Below are 24240 nucleotides of genomic sequence, written 5' to 3'. Positions count from 1 at the left end.
AATGTCACTTGGTTAGACAACCCTGTTGGCCTGTGTGTAGCAGGCTTTTTTTTTGCCAGAGTGTAGCAGTAAGTTGTAGCAGTTTTCCCCCCAAAGTGCTGTATATCTGTACAGATGTGACAGCTCCTGTTCACAGGAGCTGCTGTAGAAACATTTCTATGGGAAAATTATTTGCATGTGGTTCTCTTAATACCCATAAAGCCCTGCAAGTGGTGGGGTAAATGTTCTGCGTTTTGCAAGTTTTGGGAAAAAAGCCCAAACCAACTCTCCTTCCCCCAGTTTAAATAAAGAGTGAAGCTCTGTTTAATCTGTTGCTTGGCAGGTGGTTGTTTGATTTCTTTATTTTGAAAATGCAAAATAAATTATGATGGCAATACCATATTTTTTTTCCCTGCAGATATTCTGATAACTATGGCAGCCACAAGAAATCTGATGAGAGCTGTCAGAGTTTTTGAATTTGGTGGCCCTGAAGTGCTTAAAATCCAGTCAGACGTCGTAATTCCTGTTCCAAAAGAAAATCAGGTATATATGAGTTCTGTGAACAGAAATAATGGCATTGAATGATAATAGGCGTACTCAGAACAGAATGAAGAATACAAACCAAAACTTTTCATCTTGAATATGTAGTTTTTGATCAGTATATTCGTTCTGGGACTTACGCTAGAAAACCAACTTTACCCTACACTCCAGGCTCAGATGTGGCTGGTGTAATTGAAGGGGTTGGAGAACATGTTACTGCATTCAAGGTAGGTGTAGAAAATACATTGAGTTTTAATTCACGATTGTTTATGGGTTCATCTTTGTGGGGTTGCTCTGCTGCTAATCCTGTTTCTATTGCTTTGCTGGCTTTTTTCACCTTTGCCAGCTAGTGGCAGCACACAGTGGGGTCACCCTGACAGTCCAGAGTGAGAGCTGATGCAATCCGTGTGTGTGCCCCAGACAGACATCCCAAAAATGCCGAGTGGCCAAGCTCGTGCATTTGCATGCTCGAGCTGCTTGGGAAACCATTGCACTACCCTGCAGCAGTTACTACCCGGTGTCCGCAGACCGGACCCACCCCATCCACATGCTGGATGTTTATGGAAGTCACCATGCTGGCAGCAGAAGACTCAGAGCTGTGTATCTGTGCCTTCTGTGGGCCCTGGCATTGCTCTGCCAGTGGCCAAGGGCCAGGCTGGGTGCTGTCTTGGCCCCACAGCTGGTGTTGTGCCACGGCGCTGGGCATACATAGGTGACGTGCTGCCCGCTGTGCATGTCCACATCGCCTGTGGGATTTTGGCTTGAGCCGGCCCTTCTGCAGAACAGTGGCAATATTGAGGTGTTGTAAGGTTTATTAAGAGAATATCTCTTTCCCACATTTAAGCAAAAATAATTGAGAAATGTTTATTTTGTGTTTGTGAAAACTTTTTAGGTTTTGCATTTGGAATCTGTGTTTGGAATTCTCTAGTGTTCAGGTTCATTAAGGTCAATATTAATGAGACAGTAGGTTTGTGTGTTACCCTCTAGAGCTGGGGTTCTAATTATGACACTTTAGGTGTATGAAATGATATGGTTTGTATTGCATGGATTGTATGTATTAGCATTATAAAAATCCTCTCTGTGACAAATATAATCGGTTAGTTTTAATAGGAGAGCTGTTAGAAATCAGCTAAACATCTGTGAACTGGTTCTTAAACTATATTAAAGAAAATATAAGCGAGATGATTAATGTCTCTATTTTTTTTCCCTCCTTTCTAGAAAGGTGACAGGATTTTTACCATTGGTACGATCTCTGGAGGATATGCAGATTATGCAGTTGCTGCAGCTAATAAAGTGTTTCCTTTGTCGGATAAACTGGACTTTAAACAAGGAGCAGCAGTTGCAATACCCTACTTCACTGCTTATCGTGCTCTTTTCCAAAAGTAAGGTGTCAAATCTAAGTTTATCCATTTTGCTTATGAATATTTAAAAAATTGAAGCCCGCTTTTTCATTGTCCTCTAAAAGGAGAGGAGATCAATGAGTGGAAATGTTTAAAACTCTTAAGTTAAATTTGTTATGCTGATGGCATTGTCATATCATTGTCACCTAGAAGCTAGCAACTGTGTTCTCCTGTTACACATTTCTTCTCAAGAGAACAGGCCTGGAAAGGCTTCTCTGATAAGATTCTTGTAATAAAATGTATAACTCTCTCTCAGTGCTAATTGTTACTTCAGCCAGTGAAGAACAGGAATAGTTCTAATTTCTTCTAATTTCTTCTTCTAATTTCTCTTCTTCCTGAGCCTCTGTGCCAGAGAGGCTTCATGTACAGCCCTGTCTGTGCCATAGGGCAGGGTAATGAGTTAAAGCCAGGCTTCATGTCAGCTAGGTGAGAGCTTAGGTCTGGACATCTGGTTTAGTTTGATGGAACAAATTGTTAGAACCAGCATGGTTTGCTTTTATGTTCTGTAACAGGTGAAAATCTTTAAGTTCAGTACCAGACCATGACTTGCTGCTAGGTGCACAACATAACTGTGCAGTACGTAAATTTGTAAGTGATATAGTTTATTTTGCCTCCTTGTTTTCCCAAAGAAGCTGATTGTACCTGTTTAGCCATAACATGAATTGGAAATCATACTGTGTGAAAGATGAGATTTGACGTTGGTTTATACAATCTGATGCGTAACGGCTGTGTACTGCAATCTTCATGCCAATATTTTCTGTTTTCCACTCAGAGGGCATGCCAAAGCAGGAGAGAGCGTGCTAGTGCATGGAGCCAGTGAGGGGGTAAGTATTTGGAGAAGGCAGCTTGTAAGAAATGCTGCTTTCTGTCTTTGCATCTGCTTTTGTCTGTGGTATGATTTATGGTCACATTTATATCAATTAGTGGATTAACAAAATTAGGTTTCTGTTTCAGATGATTTAGATGCTTTTTTTTTCTGGAGCGTGTCCAGAGAAGGGCGACAAAGATGATGAAGGGGCTGGAGAACAAGCCTTACGAGGAGCAGCTGAGGGAACTGGGGTCGTTTAGCTTGGAGAAGAGAAGGCTGAGGGGAGACCTCTGTAACTACCTGAAAAGAGGTTGTGGAGAGGAGGGAGCTGGCCTCCCAAGTGACAGGGGACGGGACAAGGGGCTGTGGCCTCAAGCTCCACCAGGGGAGGTTCAGGCTGGACGTCAGAAAAAAATTTTTTGTGGAAAGGGTCATTGGGCACGGGAACAGGCTGCCCAGGGAGGTGGTTGAGTCACCATCCTTGGAGCATGCGTTTCGGAACATATCCTGTAACTGTGGCTGCTGTGGGAGCTGCTGAATCGGTAGCCTCCGGGAGCTGACCAGCTGGGACTGAATCCTGGGCAGGCAGTGTCTGTGTTCCCCCATCTTGGTCTCCCATGCTGTTGCCATGACACAGAGCAATGCCAAGAGATGGCATTGCTGTGCCTGGATGACCATTGGCTCCAGCACCAGGTTTTTGTGGAGGCATCCAACACCTCCAGACGTCCTCTGGAGTGCAGAGCTGGTACGAGACCCAGAGAATTTGGTTTCTAAAGGAACAATTTATCTGGCTGTGCAAGGTTCATAATGTTAACAAAATTTCTGCTTGCAGGTTTTCTTTGCAGTATGTAGTGCTGGTATCAATAGCAGATGATTCTGTGAAGGCAAGAATTTCCTTGGCTTTGTATCAAGTATCTATGGCCCAGCTTTAACAAACAGACTGCATTCTACGTGGATTTATATTAAATGCTGATATCTCTTCAAAAACCCCACAAAGTTTTACCACATCTCTGTAAATATCTTTTCTTTATTAGACTGATTCTAAGGTGCAAATAACTTATGGCTAAAAAAATGTTTCCAGGCTAACTTTTTAAATGGGTAAGTTCCAATTTGCAGGTGAAATATATGAAATCGATGCTAAGAAAGAAAGAGAAAAAAGACTTAATTACTTAATTTTTCCTTTTTGTGGTTTTTTTTTTTTTTCCTTTTCTTCCCTCCCCCTTCATCCCCTCAGGTTGGAATAGCGACATGTCAGATTGCCAGAGCTTGTGGTTTAAAGGTTTTGGGTACAGCAGGAACTGAGGAGGGCATGAACATAGTCCTGAGAAATGGTGCTCACCAAGTATTTAATCACAGAGAAGCAAATTACATTGATAAAATTAAGGTAAGCATGTATCAGGGCTAGGTGATTCTTGTTACTAACAGAATGAGCAGTCATTTGCAGAAGTTTTTTTTTAAGTAGATTTATGTGGGAGCAATAGCGTACTGTCTTTGTCATTTCTACACAAGATAAAACTTTCCCAGGCTAGAAGAGCTGAGCTTTCTTCACTGGCGATGGAATTTAGAAACTCTTGCATTCCAGCAATTTCCAATATGGTAGCATATTACAATTCATCAGATCAAAATACTCTAAAATTAAATTTATTACCTGTCAGTCTTAGTACAAAGGCTGTATTTAAAATGTAATCAATAAACTGTAAAATGTGTGTTATTTATAGGATATGAAATAAACGGTAGTACCCAAGCACTAATTGGACTGATAATAAGGTATTATATCCTGTATAGGAATACACAAAGATGGAAGGAGTTGATATAATAATAGAAATGCTCTCTAACATCAATCTTGCTGCTGACTTACAATTGCTGTCCTGTGGAGGAAGGGTGATGGTAAGTGGTTTTGTCACTTACTTTGTGCACGTAACACCGCAGTTGAATAGTTACGAATGGAACTCGATCGTAACTTATTTGTAACAGGTTGTGGGCTGTAGAGGTCCCATCGAGATAAATCCCAGAGACACGATGACTAAGGAATCTAGTATAATTGGAGTCAGTCTGTTTCTTGCAACTGAGGCAGGAACATTTTCATTTTAAAGCATGTTTTGTTGGCATATTCCAACACTTCTCTGTTTTCAGTTAAAACCTATTGTAGGGATCATTTCACCGTAAATAACTTGTTGGTTCATTCCTTTACATTTTTATCTAATCTCAGAACATCATAAAATATTTTTGGGTTGTGAAATTTGGTTTAACTTTTGCATAAACAGTAAATACATTTCTAGAATGTAAAGGCCCTGCGGTGGTAAATGCTGTCTTTATTACATGCCGGAGGAGATGCATGAATGTGCAGCGGCACTTCTTGATGGCATAGAAGCTGGCTGGCTGAACCCAATTGTGGGCCCAGAATATCCACTGGAGCAAGTAGCTAAGGCTCATGAAGACATTATTCATGGCAGTGGTGCACGAGGAAAGATGGTGCTCCTTCTGTGAAGCCTTTTCCCATTTATTTTGTAGCTGTTCTAACTGCATCTTTGCTTACATGATTAATTGGATGTATGGTATAAAACTTACTTCTAATCAGGTTTAGCAGTAACAGCAAATGCTGATTTACATTAATTATATCAATCAATTACCGATCGGTTTTCTTTTTGTAATAAGCAGAGTTGTGTATACTTTAAAGTAATTTTTGTAGCTCTTTTGGCTGATGTGGAAATAATAAATTTTCTCTGGTGATGTGGCCTTGTGGTACAAGGGAAGCGAATACCTCAGGCAGGATTGGATCTCTTGCTCTCTGAGAAGTTACAATGAAGCTGCTGTGGGCAGTGCAAAATGATTTTTAACAGATACACATATGTCTAGAACTAGCTATACAGATATAACTAGGACTTCGTTAATTTTTTAACCGTAATTAGTCTTATTCCATTTTTGTCACATAATTTACTTGGAATAAAAGCTTTTACTGTCAAAACAATTCACTTTTGAGCTCATGGCCAAAGAATCTGTCAAATGAGAACTACTAGGACGCAGAGGCATTTTTGTTTTGCTACGTTTGACTTAGTATCTGAATTGCAAATGTCACAGATAATTCAGAGGGACTGTAACTCTGAATTTACTTGCTGTTATTGTATTTGCTACTCTGTAGCTGATGATATTGGGAGAAACAGCTAATTCCTTGATGGTAAGTAGCTGGGTAGCGAGGATTTAAATTCTTCCTGCAAACTTTATTAAATTTAAAGTCACCTGAATCTGTGGCTAAAGCGAGGAGAAGAGAAAGGCTGAACAGCTTTCATTGGTGCTGAGAATTGTGTTAGTTCATAAATGAATGTGGATACATTGTTGTCCATATCCAAATACAATGCAGTTAAGGAAGAACAATTTCTTTGTGTTGACAGTTTTTACACTCAAAATGTTTGGTATTACAGGCACTTCCTTTTAATGATCCAATTCTCTAATGAGTCATGAAGTCATCACTTGCAGATGAGTTTTCTCAACTTCAAGGAGAACTTCTGTTCCTCTGAGGAAAAGTGAGTCCTTACTGACCATAAATTTCAATATAGAGGCATTTTTGTCTGCGAAACTTGTTTTTTAACGTTTGGTTTAGATTTGTTTACTGTCATACTATCACAAATCAGCACATGTTCTCTGAATCCAAGTGTAGTTTCCTCAGGCATTGTACTACCTTCTTTGAAGCTGTGATTTTTTTTTTTTTTTCTGAGACGGCATTAATTTCTACTGATGTTTTGCTTAATCCCAACTAAGAAAATAATTGGCAAAATCTTTTGAAATGTCTGGATTTCTCCCCTAGGTTTGTCATCCCCTGTTAAAATATTAAGGTGAGAGAAGAGGTTTTTACAGGGAGGCTTACGGAACTAATTCAGTTAATATTGGTGGTGAAAGAGCAAGGTCTCAGTGTCAAAGAGGAAAGGAATGTTCTTCTAATGGAAGTTAAGTCATGTAAGGAAGACATTGTCCAGCACCAAGCTTGTCCCTGTGGAAGTGCATCTCTGGTGTTTTGCATTAACCTCTCAGTAGAGAGGAGAGCGCTCCAAGTCACCGATTCAGACTTGCAATATCAGCCTTTTTCAGGTATGAAAGCGTCTCTTTTAATGCCATGTTTGGGATTGCTACTCAAGTGATAATTTAAACTTACAGGTGAGTAAATTTTCTAACATAGCATAAATATACGCACCTCTAAAAAGCTCTACCTATTTTTCCCAGCAGGAATTAAGAAAGTGTTTGAATTTCTGATGGGGGGGGATAATACTAAGATATTATAGCTATTAAACATAGGTCCAAAGGAATATGCTGGGTGACTGAGTTAAGTCCTCATTTCTTTCAAGATGTGTGTAATTGGTTTGGTAAACTACTTGAGCTCCGTCTTCTATAGCAGGCAGATCACAGTGCTGTTTCTTCTGTGCAAATGTAAATGTGAGGTCCTTCTGCTATTATACGGAGTCATTTAACTGTTCCTTGTTCATACAAACCTTATAGCCATTGCATCAAATGGATGCTTTTGCCAGGGATAAAGATGGGAGTGTTTCTGGAGTTAAGTATTTCAAACTAATATTTTAGTAAGTGCTTTTGAAAGTAGTTGCTGGGGAAGAGAAGGATTATGCGAACTTGGCTGTAGGAGTGCAGTAGCGTGGTCCTTGCCTGCCAGTGTCACAGGTTTGGCATCTGTCACAGCTGGAGGCTGTGTGGATGTCCCAGTGGCCAGATGCTGGCTTCCCTGCAGGTCAAAATTCCAACATGAGTAGGGAGCTGCATTCCCACTTGCTCTGAATTTGAAGGTTTAAGAATGATTAGCCTAGTGTAAATGATGTGGGTAGGTAGTGTTTAACTGATTATTAAGGTAAAAGATGCTGATTATTCCTGTTCCTTCTGGTGAAATTATGGCAGGTAGGGAATCTGTGATTCTGCTTGGCAGCACTGTTAGAAAAAGTAAAACATCTCTTAATGTGAAGGTACTAAATAGCAGGTCAAGCATAGCAGTTAATGGTTGATATGATGATGTGTGTATGAAAATACACATTTTCTTTATACACGGTATGTTTTAAAATCTGTGGTTCTTTTTAATTTGTCCTTTGCTCAGAGGGTGTTACAGGAATGAGAGGCTTATGGTTTACAGTGACTCCTTTCTTGCTTCATGCCGCCTCTGTGCTGGAGCTAATGCTCAGAGATGAAATTGAGAGCAGTTTCCCTGTCAATGCATTTGCTGATGTTCATAGGACAGGGTTTGTTACAGGCTCCTGACCAGAAGGTGTCAGAGGAGTTCTTCTGTTTCTCTGACGCTGCAGGCTTCTCCCGGCAAAGCTAAGCACATTGAACCCGCAGCACTCAGACAGCTGTGTCACAGAATCACAGAATCACTAGTTTGGAAAAGATCCACAGAATCATCAAGTCCAACCATTCCCATCAACCATTAAACCATGCCCCTCAGCACCTCATCCACCCATCTTTTGAACACCTCCAGGGATGGTGACTCAACCACTTCCCTGGGCAGCCTGTTCCAGTGCCCAATGACCCTTTCTGTGAAAATTTTTTTTTCTGATGTCCAGCCTGAACCTCCCCTGGTGGAGTTTGAGGCCATTCCCTCTCGTCCTGTCCCCTGTCACTTGGGAGAAGAGGTCTCCCCTCAGCCTCCTCTTCTCAAGGCTAAACAACCCCAGTTCCCTCAGCTGCTCCTCGTAAGTCTTGTTCTCCACCCCCCTCACCAGCTTCGTTGCCCTTCTCCGGACACACTCCAGAGCTGCAACATCCTTCTTGTAGTGAGGGGCCCCAAGAAGACATGCAATAGAGCATCTAAATTCTTGGTCTATATCTGATGTATGGTACAAATGGAAGGGGTTGTTTTCATTTTGGGACACGCAATGTGAATAAAAATTACAGCATAGCACTGACCACAAGGTACAGGGAGGAACAAGGAGATGCAGTGGCTCTTTGGGACTGTGGGCAGGAGGTGGGCGTGAGGGATGAGAGGGCAGTGTTGTCAGTGCTGTGGCAGACATGAGCCTGGGCTGCGGCTGTAGGTGGAGGTGCAGCGCTGTGAGATCTTGTCATGCTGAAGGTGAGGGGGCCAGGGCTTGCCCACAACTTAATTCCAGTAGCCCCAGCCTCGCATTTCAGTGCAAACCCGCTCTCACTGTAATCTGCCAGGGGGAACGGTTGAAAGTGTCCATGGATGTTCCGTGCTGTGTTCGTTGTTAGCAGAACACTCTTGTCACTGGAGGGGGAACCACTTTGGCTTGGGAACTGCTGCAGCTGAGCTTCTTGGAGACGTTGCTTGTCACATTTCTGACTAATCCTTCAGCTGCGTCTGGTCTGTCAGGGCACCCATCTGCAGAGTCTGTCAACCTAGAGATCCCTTGGTCCAGCTCTCTTTTTAGAACGTGCCATCCCCTCCACAGAGCGGAGAGTATGGAGGAAAAGGATAGCAGACAAACAAACTAGGCAGAATAATTCTGTCAGGTTGGCTGGTTTTGAGTTTAATCAGAGGAGGGGTCTGAATCAGCGAATGCTGGTGCTCTCTGTGATGGGGCTGTGAGTGGTGGGAGAGGCTACACCGGCTCTCACTGTTGTGCTCAACTTCGCACAGACAGGCAGGGCTTGGGGTTCCACGCTTGCCACATGTTATCTGTGTATCTGTGTGTGCCATGTGTAGCCATGGCAGCATCTGGAAAGGGCAGGTACGTGTATTTCTGAAAGACAGAGGGGTGGAATTGCAGCTGTGGTTCGTTAATATCATTGTGCCCAAAATAAATGGTGCTTCAAAAGTATCCCCTCTCCGTTGTAACCGAGTGGTTCCCTGCATGTGTTCCTGCCGCCTTGGTGTGTTCCAGCAGGATACAATAAATTAATGAGACTTTAATTGCAGGGTTGGGAAGATAAAAAAGTCTGGAAGATGTTGATGTTCTTGATAGTTGCTTCTTTTACAAGAGACAATTCAGTATTCCATGTGGGTGGATCATGGCACAGAGGACCATTGAAGGACAGCTGAAGTCCTTCAATGTTTTGGAGTTGGTTCATCAGCAAGGGAGGGCTGGCCCTGCTCTTCCTCGCCTTCTCAGTTCAGTTGTGCTGCAGCCTTGAGAGGAACCGCTGTGATGCAGAGGAAAAACAGGAGCGGGGAAGGATGATGATATCTCCTGTATCAGAGTCAAGCTGGAGGCCACTGAAATGCACCCTTTGGAGCTTTCCTGTCATTTGTGCTGAGAGAATGGAAATGTGGATGGATATTTGAGCAACTAATCTGGCGAGGGGGCTGGAGAACAGGCCTTATGAGGAGCGGCTGAGAGAGCTGGGCTTGTTTAGCCTGGAGAAGAGGAGGCTGAGGGGAGACCTCATTGCTCTCTCCAACTACCTGAAAGGAAGAGAGGAGGGTGCTGGCCTCTTCTCCCAAGTGACAGGGGACAGGATGAGACAGAATGGCCTCAAGCTGCACCAGGGGAGGTTTAAGGTTGGACATTAGGAAAAAATTTTCACGGAAAGGGTCATTGGGCACTGGCAGAGGCTGCCCAGGGAGGGGCTTGAGTCACCTTCCCTGGAGGTGTTTAGAAGATGGGTGGATGAGGTGCTGAGGGGCATGGTTTGGTGATTGACGGGAATGGTTGGACTCAACGATCCGGTGGGTCTTTTCCAGCGCGGTGATTCTATGAGTCTATGATTTGAAACAATCGAGCATCCTCTCATCTCCCACTGTGTTTTTAAGTTCACAGGCGTGTATTGTATCCAAAGGCCTTCTTCATCCTTCCCTTCTCCTTGCCTTTCTCTTCCTTTACCCTGGCAGCTCGCTGGTACTGCAGGGGAAGAGCCCGTTGCAGCGTCTCCTGCCAGCTCGGGGTCGGCGTCACAGGCGGCCGCCGCCGGGGGGTTGGGGGGCGGCCCTGGCAACCCCGCCCCTCCCCGCTGTGTCCTAGCGACGCTCGGGACGCGGCCAATAGCGCCGCTGGGAGCCGCCGCGATGGGAGCTCCGCAGACGGGGTGAGTGGAGCGGGGGCCGGGCCGTGCTTGCCCGGTTCTGTCGGGACGCGGAGCGAGAGCCTGGGGGGGAAGGAGGGTGGGGGTGCAGCCGGGGGCTGGCTCCGCGTAGAGCCGCGCCGCTCCGAGCCTTGGGAACTCGGGGACCGCCGTGTCGCTGCGTCCAGCGCGGGGGGGATGCGCCGCCTGTCCCCTCACAACGAAAGCGCCGGCCAAGACCCCGAGAATTCGTTGTATCCCCTCCGTCCGTGAAGGGGCTGGCGGCAGGTGTGCCCCTCCTCGGTGTCCGGCTTCGCAGCCGCGGGCTGGAACGTTCAGAGCATCCACACGGCCCCGAGGCGGCACGAATTACAGATCCTGAGGACCTGTGCACGTCCCCGTCTCTGTAACGTGATTTGGCACGTCCTGTATGCTGAGCGATGCTCTGGGTAAAGAACCGACCGAGTCCCTTGCTCCCGGCCGTGTCACAAATCGGTAGCAGAACAAGAGCCTTTTGGCTCCCGTTTCCATGCCAAGTTGTGCTCAAGATTGGAACCTGTAGAAAGATTTGCTTGTATAAAAGCCTTTGGAAAAAAGAGTGTTTCTTGTATGCAGAAATATATAGGACTCCAAACAAAATACTTAAAACCTTATTCTTGGAAGATTGTTTCCCTCTAGTTACCGTGAAAGGCACTTTTGGAGTCGGGATGATAGTTGGTTAGAACAGTTTTGGGGAAACAGTTCTGCCGTGGCCGATGGCATTTATTTCACAGATGTATTGAGGAATAGCTCCAATCTCTACCTTACAGGGAAAACACTGGAAATTGCAGAGCTGTGACTTGCAAAGACCTTGCTGAAGTGGAGAGGCCACCACATGTGGGGTTTGCCTCTGCTCCTCACTCTGGGAGCCGTTCAATAGTGCTAGCTTAGTACAGCAGTCAAATGAGCCACAGGATCACAAAATAATTCACTCTGCAAAAGACAAGGAAGATCTCTTGTCTGGTCTGCTCATGGGGTCAGCTGACATCAGACCAAGTTGCTTCATTCAGACTGACCCCTGCTCCGGCTGCGCAGCCTCTCCTCCTTCAGCCTCTCCTCACAGGGCGTGTGCTCCAGCTCCACCATCCTGGTGGCCTCCTTGAGCTCACTTCAGTGCATCCACGGCTCCTGTGCACTAGGGCCCAAACCTGGATGCAGCCACGCACATGGGGTCTAGTGGGTGACAAGGAAAGGGGACAATCGCTTCCCTCCTGCCAGCTGTGCTCCTCTTATTTCAGCTCAGGATGCTGCTGGCCGTCCTCGCTGCCTGGTGCTGTGGCTGACTCACCTCATCCAGCTTGTGTCCCCAGGACTGGCTGATCCTTTCCAGTAGAGCTACGTCCAGCCTGTCTGTCTCCAGCTTGTGCTGTTTGTAGCACAGGGTTGTTCGTTCCTGGGTGTAGGACTTTCACCTGGCCATGTTAAACTTCCTAAGGGTCCTGTGTAGCCTTTGGGCAGTGCTGGGCAAGCCACTGTCTGTGTTCCAGAGCTTCGTGACTGCCTTTGGGTGCAGGCAGAGTAAGCTCATTTCTGTCTGCTTGTTAGATCTCTGGCTGCCTTTGAGGTCATTGACCATGCCCTGGGGCAAAGTATTCATAAAATAAAGTAATTTTCACGGAGTATCTGGCCAAAGAATCTTCAGTGGTTTGGCCATGAAATAGTTCAGGTTAGGCAAAGAGTAAAGAGAGCAGCTTGAAGCTTTTGAAACAAAAGTGAAAGGTGAATGTAGCCTGTGTGTCCATGAGGCAAACAACTGGTAGTCTCATTGAGGTCAGCTGGCCAAGGCTGGAGGGGACGTGCAACTATTTAAGCAGAGATGCAGTGTGGTTTGGAGAGACTGTGACCTTCCCCTTCCTTGTTATCACCTGAGGAAGATTGTACCTGGGCTTCAGGGTTTTGTGAGCTTGAAATAATGCAATTAATTATCATTAGACTGCACAGCCCCATCCAGATTTCAAGTCATCTACTGACTTCAATGAAGTTTGGTTCAGTAGCTGGGTTCCAGCGTGGCTTCTTATTCTTATAAGCACAGCAGCAGAGGTTGAAATCAAAAAACACAGAAGCCAGAGCTGTGCCTCAAGTCCAAAGGTGGTGCAGCTGAGGGTCTGCCAGTGACCCAGCTGCACAGCAGCAGCTCCCCATATTTTGAAAAGGGCCACGGCCTAAGGCTGTAGTTGGAAAAGTCAGTTCGCAAGTGTTACAACCCTGCCACCCTACAAAGCAAGATCCTCTTTTTGCGGAGACTGGGGATTGTTTTCCTGGCTTTTCATCTTCTGGTCCTCTTTCACAGAGAGAGGAATCCAAGTGCAGTGTAGTCACTGGCCGTATTCACTTGGCTCAAGCTTGGAGGCACCAAACGGAACAAGCATTTATGTTGAGTTGTGTGGCAATGCCAGCAGTTGTCTTCTAAATGCCTGTACTGGTGGGTTGATGGCAAAATCCCATCCTCTGTGATGGAACTATGCCGTCTTTGGAATCTTAGGCCCACATGTGCCTGTTGGGCTATTCCCAGCTAAAATTCACAATGTCCTGACCTTCAGGACTTCATGTCATATTCCAGTCCTGCAGAAAATCACTTTGCCACCATCTGCTTTCCTCTGTGGAGACCCTGACGGCATTGTTTTTTGAAATGGGATGTACTTAATGGTGGCTGAAGAGTTTCCTTAGGGAGGGTATTGCAGGCAGTGGCCAGGTGTCTGGAAAGTCTCCTGGGAGGAGTCTTTGCTCCCAAATGGAACATGTTGGGCAGGGGCCTTGCCTTGTGGGGTTCTTAACTGACAGTCTGTGTTTGAATTTGTTCTGTCTGGAGGCTGGCTGAGCCTTTCTTGTTTATGTCCCCAGCAGAAGCAATGCCAGATCCATTAGCTTGTTAAAGCGAGGAATGGTCTCCGTTAGGGCAGGACTCTTTGCTTGATTGAAGGAGCAACGAACTCCAGTGATCATGTAAAACATGGGAGCTGTAATTCCCTGTGACTCTACCGATCAATAACTAGAGCTTTGATGCTCTCTTAGATTATTTCTTTGGTGAACGGTCACTGATTTAATTGCACTGTAAATTATTAACTGTGAACATGTGCTTTACAAAACTGATGCTGGATGCCTACTGTGACTTAGTCCTTTCAAATGAATAAGAGTGGTTTTAAAGATCCTTTTGATACACAGCACAAGCTCTGCACGCAGTGCGTTGCGCTGTAAGCTGATCAAAACCAGATACTGTTAATAAATAGTAATGGTAATGATAATGCAATGAAAATCTGGTATAATACAGAGTTCTAAGTGGACACTTCCTTAATTTACTAAAATCCTAGTCACTGGCTCTGGTGTATTTTTTGTTTTGTGTACTTAGTCATCTGCACAGCTGGACTCCCTGCCACTGCAGACGTAATTCCTTCTGCGGGGCTTTGGGCTGATAATTGGTTTACTTTGGCCCTCAATACATTCTTTTAAAGCAGAACAAATTGTGGCTTTTTTGGTTTGTGCCTCCGTTCTGTGTGTTGATTTGTGTCCTTGTACTTGGCTTTATTAATTTATTACTTTTGGGAGAAAAGAAGAGTTGTCTTTAGCAACAGCAGTTTGTTTTCATGAACAGGCAGTTAAGGTGTTACCTAGGAGCACAGATGGTACCGAAGGGTGAGTGAGCACCTGGCATGCTGCTGGTCTCAAAGGGTGGGAGGTCAAGATGCCCACATAAAGCAGAGACAGACCTGGGAATGGGATGCATCTGCCTCCCAGGGTCCCCTCCTTGTGCCAGCGGGTAGGGAACTCCCTTCATGTACTAAGTTCTTCAGGGTGTCCAGAGAGAACATGTGCTCCATGCGCATGATGGTATTTGGTAGACTTCCTTGGTGCCTGGGGGAAGGAAGTTACCTGGTTTGGTAACTCGCCCTGGCTGCCCTTGGGCTGGGAATTGCACCTGCACCTCATCCTCTGGAGTGCCGAGTCGGTCTAACTCTTTGGTGTCAGTGGGATACTCCAGGGGGACTTGGGAGAGGTGTCAGCATGGCCCGCTCCGGCTGCACTTGCCTAAAGTCTGACAGGGGAGGATGAACCAGTCAGTCAGCATGAGCAGAAACTGGGCAGCAGCTGCTAGTGGGCACAGACTTGCAGGGCTAGATGCTGCTTCTGCACACAGTTTGAACCCAAGCTTGAGCCAGTGCCCGGGTGTTCAGTGAGGCTCTGCTTGTGCTGCTCTTCTAGGCAACTGAGGCATTCACCTGGGCAGAGAGCTTGGGTGTCTCTGGGAAGTCAGGCTCTGCCAAAGCCTAGTGGATGCCCTTCCATTCTTTCCAGTGGTTTCCTGGGTTTTGTTTCAGGCCCAAAACATTTCCTCGTTTTCCCCAATACTCTCTGAACTTTGAGTTTAATTCAGCATTTTTAAAGACCAGCCTGTTCATAATTTAAATGAGAAAACGTGTGCAGAGTTGTCTTTGAAACTAAAGTTGCTGTGTCACCGTACTCAGGTGGGAATTGTGTTTTGACTAGTTACATGGTCCATGAAATATTAGATGGAAGGGAGTAAATGAAGAGGAGTTGGATTGAGTTTCTCCTCTGCCTCTGTATGCCACTGCCAGGGCGTACTGTAAGTCAACATTTAGCATAATTGATGTAATCTGGTGGTTTCAAATGCAAATGGTTTTAAAAAGTAATGTAGAACAGTTGCTATAGTGCCGGTATTTGATCAACGTGCATAACAAGGTAAGCTAAATTGTTTGTTTAAAGTTTAATTTATTGTTGGTAGGCTACTTGGGCGATTATTGTGAAACCCCAGATAAAATTCCTGTAAATTCATGATCTCCTTGCTTTTTTTAATTTTTTTTTTAATCAAATTGTTCTTTCTTCCCCTGAACATGCTGTTGTGTGTGGTGCCCTGGCCTAATAATAGACATTTTTCATGAATCGTCCCATTGAAAGACAGGCAAGAGAGGTACAGTGGCATTTAAATTTAAAGCCAAAGAAAACCAGAGAGATCAATCTCTTGTTGTGTAATTAAAATATTTCCTGCCCAGAGAGCCTGAAGGTCAGGCTGAACACTATGCAATGTGTGGCTGAGCGTGTGCATTTAACAACGTGAATGGATCTAGACTATTAAAAACTTCAGCTGACTGAAATGTATTTTGTTGTTTGTCCTCTTTCCAGAGGGTGACGTACGATAAGGTTGTGCTAAGAACTCTTAAAAAAGGTATCTGCTAGTTACGGATGCTTCTGGTTTTGTGTTTAACTCTCATATCTTGGGTTCAATTTTTTGAAGCTCTGATCTTTGGCAGCTAGGAAGTTGTAGCTCTGTTGGCATTCCAGAGGTGCAAGGCATTTCTTGTGTGGAGCAGGGGAGGGCCTTACTCTGACAAGCTACATGATCAGGGTCTCTGTGTTTGTTGATTTGGCGGATTTTCACCAATAAAGAGAAGAGAGATGCAGTTTGTTCACTTTGGATTGCTCAGTGTATGCATTAAAGACAATCCTGAGTATTTTAGCATGGGAACTGGAAAATACTCGAGAGGTTCTTGCATTTCATATTGGACCCGTGTTTATTGCTCCAAATACAGAAAAGGACTTTTGCATAACATGAGGGGTGTTTTGAGGGGCAAAGATTGGCAGCAGGTAGTGTAGCCCAGCCACGCTGGCCGCTACGACTGCCTAGTCCCAGGACTCTTTTAGACTGAGCAGCCCTTCAGAGCTGTTGTGCTACTGGCTAGTCAGTCTCGTTAAAATCTTGAGAGCATGGTGTGGCAAAAGCCTTGGGTCCTTGGCTCTGAGCTGTGCAGGCTGGTACCGAACTGAGCGATGGGTTGCCCGGTGTCTGTGCTTTCTAACCCAGGAAGACCTGGGTTCTCAAGAGAGATCCTTCATCACTTGCCTCTTTTCTGACACCTGGGTCTGGAGGGGGACTTTCTTCGGTCCTGCCAGTGCAAAGCGTGCTCTCCACAGAAAGGCCGAGGTGGTGAAGAGGTGGTAGCTGGCTGAGTGCTGGAGCAATAGTGATGGGATTCCTGCAGACACAGGAGTCTGCTTGCTGCCCCAACTTTGGCACAAACTCTTTGCTTTCCTGCAGAGCGTGTTTGGATTTTATTGAGTTTGAGGAAATAGGCTACACAGAGCAGATCTGCTGATTTTTGGTAAAAGGTAATAAAGTAAATGTAAAAATGTAAAAATGTAAAAATGTAACACAGTAACTGTATTTAGAGAGCAAAATTGTTCTCATCAATGCAAGTTGCACTTCAAACTATAGCCATGTGGGGCCAGCCAGCAAAACCGTAATGCCGTACCGTAGGCTTCCTGGCCTGTATATACCATGGAAGTTATGAATCTTGCCCTGCACAAGTTTTGTGCAATTGAATTTATCAATATGTTTGTGGGATAAACATTCTTGTCTGTCTGTTTAAATAATAGCCTGGAGTCACTGTTGTGTTCACATAAATGCTCCCCGAAATGGTTTAGGATGGTTCCTAATGTTGCTGTTGTAGATTGGTTTTCCTGAGTTGTTTGTGAGTTCTATTTGTGTAAAGGCCAAATGGAGAAATGCTTTTTTGAGGCAGGCTTTTTTGTTCATGAGCAAATTAGTGGTTAGCCAGACAACATTGTAACAGATACGTAGCTGAATCCCAATTGAGAAAATTGTTCAAAACAGAAGGTTATATTTAAGCCTATTTTTTGACATCTGCAATTGAAGCAACCTAGTTTTCTGTATAGGTGTTTGAAGTGGCAAATTTGATGTACACTCCCTCTGATGGAGGGAACATTAAAGAAGGGGAAATAGCTGTTAAAATAAAAGGTTGGAAATGTGGATACAGAAGGAGGCTTCGGCTAAAAAAACAAATAAATAGTCCCTTCATCAGAGCAGAATTTGCATCCAAGTTAATAACATGTCTGCTAACTTTCAAGGCAGTGAAAATAATAGGGAAACAGTGTTCTGTCTTGAAAATATATTTTGGTGCTAGCAGTTTCTGTTAACCTGAGTAGATGGAAGAAAGCAATTTTTTTGGTGTTAGAGACCAGACAATAATGGCTCAGAGCTGGCTATGAAGACTGCAGGAAAATTCTTTTGTAGAGATAAAGTTGTATAAGTGATCTGTCTGGAGCTGGGATCTGGATTAGGTGGCTTCTGAAGATCCCTCCCAAGCCAAGTTATTATTATAGGTCTTTGCGCAAGCTGCCAGAAGCTCTATCACTGCCATGCCTACCACGAGTTGGGAGGCGGGAGGAGGAAGGGGAGCATGAGGTGCATGGTAGGGCAGTGCAGTGGTGCAGGAGTTATGGGACATCCCCCTCCCTGGAGATGTACCATATACTGCACTTCTGACAAAGCCCATGGCTGGGTAGCAAGGGAGCTGGAGTCCATGCCAGTAATCCAGCTCCAGATGTTGTATGATATGGTGATGGCCTGGTGAAGGTCACCTGAGGAGGCTGTTGCGAGAGTCGGTCTTGGAGGAGACTTTCAGAGCTGGGCTTTCTTGGACCCTGTGCCTCAGTGGTAGGATGCTGGTCAATGCTGAACTGCTGTATCTTACGTAGAAGTCAGTTGTTTCTGATAGGAACATTCCACAGACAGTAAGATCTTGCTTTTACATAGTCTGATTAGCATTTATCTGACAAAATGTTGGGCTTGATTCATCAAGATAGCATTTTGTGCAGCAAACTATTGGGTAAGTATGTATAACTTAAGCTGTAATAATTTGACTGTCAAAGGGATTATATGCATCTATATTGATTTTATTTCAGATTTATTGGAACCTACAATAGCCTTACAGACAAACACCTGGTTGGATATTTCAGCAATGCCAGGATAAGACGACATCTTGTGAGATCAGGACTGGTGAGACTGAAAAGTTTCCTTTTCTGAGAAAAAAAAAGAGGAGAGTTCTTTGTTTCCTCTAATAGTGGACAAATCAAACCACTAATGGATTTGTTGTTTGTTTGTTAGAGGTATGTGTTGGTGAGGAGTTGACCAGCTAGCCAAATGTGAAATCATGCTGTGCCAGATCACAGCCATGCGATCACACTGAGACTGAGGGCAGGTTTGTTTAATCCAGGCATTTTCTGCTGCATTATTACCTACCGTAGGTCATCTAGATAACAGAATCACAAGGTTGGAAAAGACCCACAGGATCGTTGAGTCCAACCATTCCCATCAGTCACTAAACCATGCCCCTCAGCACCTCATCCAGCCGTCTTTTAAACACCTCCAGGGATGGTGACTCAACCACCTCCCTGGGCAGCCTCTGCCAGTGCCCAATGACCCTTTCCATGAAAAAAATTTTTGATGTGCAGCCTGAACCTCCCCTAGCGGAGCTTGAGGCCATTCTGTCTCATCCTGTCCCCTGTCACTTGGGAGAAGAGGCCATCACCCTCCTCTCTACAACCTCCTTTCAGGTAGTTGTAGAGAGCAATGAGGTCTCCCCTCAGCCTCCTCTTCTCCAGGCTAAACAACCCCAGCTCTCTCAGCCACTCCTCGTTAAGTCTTGTTCTCCAGCCCCTTCACCAGCTTCGTTGCTCTTCTCTGGACTCGTTGCAGAGCCTCAACATCCTTCTTGTGGTGAGGGGCCCAGAACTGAACACAGGATTCGAGGAGCGGTCTCACCAGTGCCGAATACAGAGGGAGAATAACCTCCCTGGACCTGCTGGTCACACCGTTTCGTCCTAAGGCTGCATTACTGAAATCCGAATGACAGAAAGCCAGAGCTCGGAGCTTAGTTGTGTGTGCTAAGCAGTTTTGAAGACAGTAGTTGCAGCTGAGGAAATGCTTCACCTGACACTGAGCGTATTTCAGGATGACAAGGTCCAAGGGCCACCTGGGGCTCTCAAAGTGCTGCCATGGGGGCTGCTGGTGAACGATGATTCCACACAAGAAGGAATGTGCTAAGAGTCAATATGGAGGCCATACTCCATGGAATATCAAGCTTATGCTTCCACTGCAGCTTCTGTAATGCAGCAGTCATAATGCCTGTCTGCCTGAAACTGCGAAGAGTTGCTGACATGGATTGATGATGTATCTAAACATTGGAGAACTTTGGCTTAGCCCTGAGCTTCTGCTCAGTAAATGCATTTCCAGGAAGAAGTTACATGTGGCACTGTATTACTGTACTGTTCTGGTGATGTGAGAATGCTTGTCAATCTGCTTGCATTTCACATCCAGGCAGAAGAAGATCTTTCATGGAGGTGTTTTGATAAATTTAGAATGTTTTATGTTTTTTGGTCTGTATTTCTTTTTGCTTACTGGATTTTTTCTCTGCAAGATCTTTCAGTTTGCAAATATACAGACTCATATTGATTCTCTTGGTTTTTTTTTTAAACTGTGAGATCTAAGCATCTTTGACTCTATTAGCAGTTTAAATAGCTTCAATGTTATTTTTCAAAAGTGTTTAATGGAAAACTGAAGGATTTGGTAAAGGTGAATGTGCTGAATATTTTAAAAAATACCTATGCACTCCTAGGTGTGATGCTGGTTAGCACAGGCAGATGCAACCCTCACACAGTGGGAAGGCGAGTGTTTAATTACCCTTCACTGACTTGGGCGATGGCCCGTGAAGAGTAAGGGTGAGCCCTCAGTTGTTAGAAAACGTGACTGCTTCTCTCCTGCTCTTGTTTGGCTGGTGGGCTCCATGCAGTCAAAGAAACTACAGTTTTGTGCTGGGAAGGTGAGCTCCAGCACCACGACAGAAAGCAGAGGTGCTACTCTGTTTGAAAACATACTTTAGTCTGTTTTCTGTTCTTTTTAGTCACTTTATATTTGATTACCACAGATCTCAAGGAGTGGAAGAATAATACCTGATAAAGAATACTGGCAAAATGTTCGGAGGAAGGATCGGCAAAGATACGCAGAGGAGTGCCTGGCTCAGGCCACGTTTCAGAAGATCCTTGATATGGAGGTATGCATTTACTAGGGATCTGTAAGCCTTTTCAAATACTTCCCAGCAGACAGACAGTGGCTATTATCTCATACCAGTCTGTTTTCTGTAGCTGTGCCCTCATGCTCTCCTGAAAATGTATCTCCTGCTGGGAAGAGGGACAATCTTTGTACTTGGCGTCCCCCACATGGAACCTCCACTGGCCTCTAGCTGTTAAACCATACTGCCATTAGAACAGACACTATCTTGGCTCACTTAATGCATGCTGGCAGTTGTCAGATTCTGGGGTGATAGTCACAGGCTAGTTTGCTTAAAAAATTCTAATAAAACCAAAATAATTTGAACATGGTTATATATGTTACCTGAGTACAAGATTTGGTCACATTCCCACTACGTATCAAGAGTGCAGCTGGTCCCTACAACTTTACAAATGCTCAGTTGTTCCCTTTCTGATATTAATACACACGGATGTAATGCAAATGGATTGAGTCAGTAGTAGTTTCATAGCTGGGCAAAATGAGGATAATGGCCAGGGAGCAGGTGAGTGATAAGCAGAACAGAAGCAAATGCTCTTACATTCACTGACATCTCATAATGTCTGTTAATGAGATTTCTTTCTCTGATATTGATAGCGTTATCACGAGCTGGAAATGAAAAGGAAACTTGAAAATTCTGTGAAGAAGGTGAGGGTGCAGAAAATCAAGGTAAGGCTTGAACGCTATTGAGTACTGATGGGACTTGCTAGTTTTGCCCTGTGCTAAATAACAGCCCTGAGTCAGGCCAACGATTCATTGAATCAAGCATCCTGTCTCTGTGGGTTATGGAAAAAGTACAAGGAACAAGCAAGTAGAGGATGATCCTGCCCCAGGTTACCTCTTCTAGCTCTATCGAATGGCTCAGGAGCTCCCATTCATAAACATGATTCCCTTTGAATCAACTTATTATTTTGGTTCTGCAGTATTCTTAGTTGTGGAATCTAATTGCAAGTTGAATAAAATGGTACTTGCTTGAATTTCTGCACAATAATTACTGTATCTGCTGTCTGATAATTCTGTTTGATGCTCCATTGTTCTCATTATGAACAAAATTAATAACTATTCCCCTTTTCCAAGACATTTGTGATTTTACATGCGTTTTTCATATTCCTTCTCATTTTCCCAAGCTGAAGACCCTCAGTCTGTTTTCAGTCGTTTGCCTCTCCTCACGATGTTTATCTGAACCAGCATGTAACTAATGAAAAGAGTTTGGTGTTGTGTGGGTAGAGCTTGATGCTGTAGTTGTTACAGTAGTGGAAATCCCAGAGAAGTCAATGGTTCTCCCTATGAAGTCACTTGGACGCGTATGGGAAAAGTTGTCATTTTGGCTGACATGTCCTCAACATCCTATCTCTTCGTTAGAGACTGCATTGAGAAGCATGCGCTGAGAAGCTAGCTGCTTCTTTGAGCAGTTAAAGAACAGTTTTGAATCTTTTTAATTTTAATAATGCGTTTGTGAGCAATTAATCAGGTAAAGAAAGGAGGAGATTTTAATGAAAACCACTGCTCACTATGATAAGTGCAAAAGCATTATTTACTGACTGAACTCCTGCTGGTAGAAAGTTGCCACTGTGTAAGCAGTGACCAAGGCACCCTATTAAGGGATTCTGGAGTTGGGTACTTTTGGAACATAAAGCAAAACTGCTTCCTTCAGTGAGAAGTGTAAAGGAGACGCCTGCAGATATACGATCTGTGTCTTTGCTGTGATGCCACGCTAGGACACAGGAACCTGTCTGCAATTAGTATTGTAATTTAATTCTCCCTTCATACATTCAGTGAAATTGGTTGAGTAGCTAATCTGAAAGGAAAGGAGAAAACCTGATGACTGGGCAAGGGAGGATAAGAAATGTAGCTATCTATGTCCAGGACGGTAATCAGCCCAGTGTGGAGCTCTTGAGAAGAAAAGGCAGGGACGGGCACTGTCAGAGCAAGGAAATGGCAGATGCACTCAAATTTTGAAAAGAAAAAGGCCTTCGACTAAACCAAGAAATGGGAGATCTACAGAAATAGGCAGAGGAATTGAACTTGGGGAGATGTGCAGCTGTAGAAGGGTGCAGGGGAATCAATCAGAGACTGGAACAAGTCTTTTCCCTCATCTCTCTCTCATTCCTTAAGCAGGTGTTCAATTGGATCTGGGCAATTTGATTATCATAGCTGTCTGATGAAAGACAGAGGGAAGGCAAGCTCAGACATTGCTGTTAAGGATATTTAGCACCTCAGAGACATACATTTCTATTCTTTTAGGTGGAAAAATCCAGAAAATCAGTGGAAGATGCTAGCTCTGTGTACACCCCACATCCACAACTCGTTCCACGAAATCATTATAGGCGCCATCCTTTTGTGGTGGGAGAACCATCTGGTCAGTCACAACTGGTGAGTTTCACCAAATGCTCTATACGCTATAATGTAAGCATGCACAGCCAAAAGTGTGTACGTACACCTATGACATCTATGCCTAGTGTAAAGCAATGATCACCCTGATTGTTCTACCTGAAGGCTTCGTCTTGCCCGACTCGAGGCTGATTTCCTTTTTGCAGGATTGTGTAGTTAAAAAGAAATCTCCAGAAGCTGAGGTTGCAAGAGTGTCAAATCAGAACCTAGAGAAAAATGGCTTTGCTTTGTGATAAATCTACTTTAATATTTCCTTTTTGTGTGCCTCGTCACCCAAGGCTAGGCTGGTATCCTTACCATAAGTATTGTCAATGAATACTGTGGCTGCAGACAAGCTTACACATGTTATAAAACCCTGAAAGCAAGGGAGGGTTTTTAGAGAACAGAGTTGAAGGGGCGAAGTAAGACTAAAGTTCATTCCAGAAGGCCATGCTTTGGAGTGCTGGCTCAGAAATTTCTTACTCTGTTGATGGGAAGAGAAGGAATGTTAATATACTGTTGAAAAAGAATGATACTGAAGTCCAAGGTCAACTATATAGCACAGTTTTATCTGGTTCTCCATTTCTATAATGATAGTTGGTGCGGACTGAAGAAAGTTGTTCAGTCCTGAATGACCTTCTCCTCTCCAACCCATACAGAAGGCACGTAGGGCTGTAGTTGATGATCATGGTGAACATCCTTCTCGTCAACACCAAGCCAAGGAGTTTGCCTTTTCCAAGATGGTGACTTAACTCAGTTAAACAGGTTTTTTTTTTGGTGGGGGGAGGTGTTTAACATTTCAATGCGGTATTCTGAAGAGTATACAAGGAAAAGATAAAATAAAAAGTCAGAAAAGTGTTCAGCATTGAACAGTCGTGCTTTTGTGGTGTAGTGTCTGAATGTCCATGTGGTGAAGCCACCGAAACAGCATGCTGCTACAGTTCCTTTCAGTTCATTACATTTGCTTTAAGGCTGCACTGTGAGGAGACAGTAGCAAAAACTATATTTATGGCCAAGAATTCTTTTGGATGCTCCAGTTTGTGGATACTCAGTTAGCGATGCCTAAAGTGGTCTGGCTCTTTGGAGGCAGTCCAGGAAATTTTGTTTCCCCAGGATACCTGAGAGTCACTCATCACTTCCAAATATATTGATCAGTGCTATTTTTTATTTTAAGAGTCTACTCTGCACTGGAAGTGATCCACTGAGATTTTGTAGCTGTTTTCTTTTTCCTTTTTAGACTTCTTGGCGACCAAATACAGCTCCAGGAAATACGC

The 24240-nt window shown here is 44.3% G+C and overlaps 2 long non-coding RNA genes across 2 annotated transcripts; both read left to right on the top strand.

Annotated features, from left to right (window-relative positions):
• Positions 1-3906: 3906 nt before the first annotated feature.
• Positions 3907-4820, top strand: LOC138723405 (uncharacterized). Its single transcript, XR_011337863.1, has 3 exons — positions 3907-4111; positions 4513-4614; positions 4702-4820. It is a non-coding gene; the product is annotated as an uncharacterized lncRNA (long non-coding RNA).
• Positions 4821-6151: 1331 nt separating this feature from the next.
• On the top strand, positions 6152-20515 carry LOC138723404 (uncharacterized). Its single transcript, XR_011337862.1, has 3 exons — positions 6152-6248; positions 18436-18529; positions 20457-20515. It is a non-coding gene; the product is annotated as an uncharacterized lncRNA (long non-coding RNA).
• The last annotated feature ends 3725 nt before the right edge of the window (positions 20516-24240 follow it).

The sequence above is a fragment of the Phaenicophaeus curvirostris genome, chromosome 8 (genome assembly GCF_032191515.1).
Source record: "Phaenicophaeus curvirostris isolate KB17595 chromosome 8, BPBGC_Pcur_1.0, whole genome shotgun sequence".
Lineage (NCBI taxonomy): Eukaryota > Metazoa > Chordata > Aves > Cuculiformes > Cuculidae > Phaenicophaeus > Phaenicophaeus curvirostris.
Note: the sequence above shows the minus strand (reverse complement) of the source record. Positions and strands in the feature narration are given on the sequence as shown.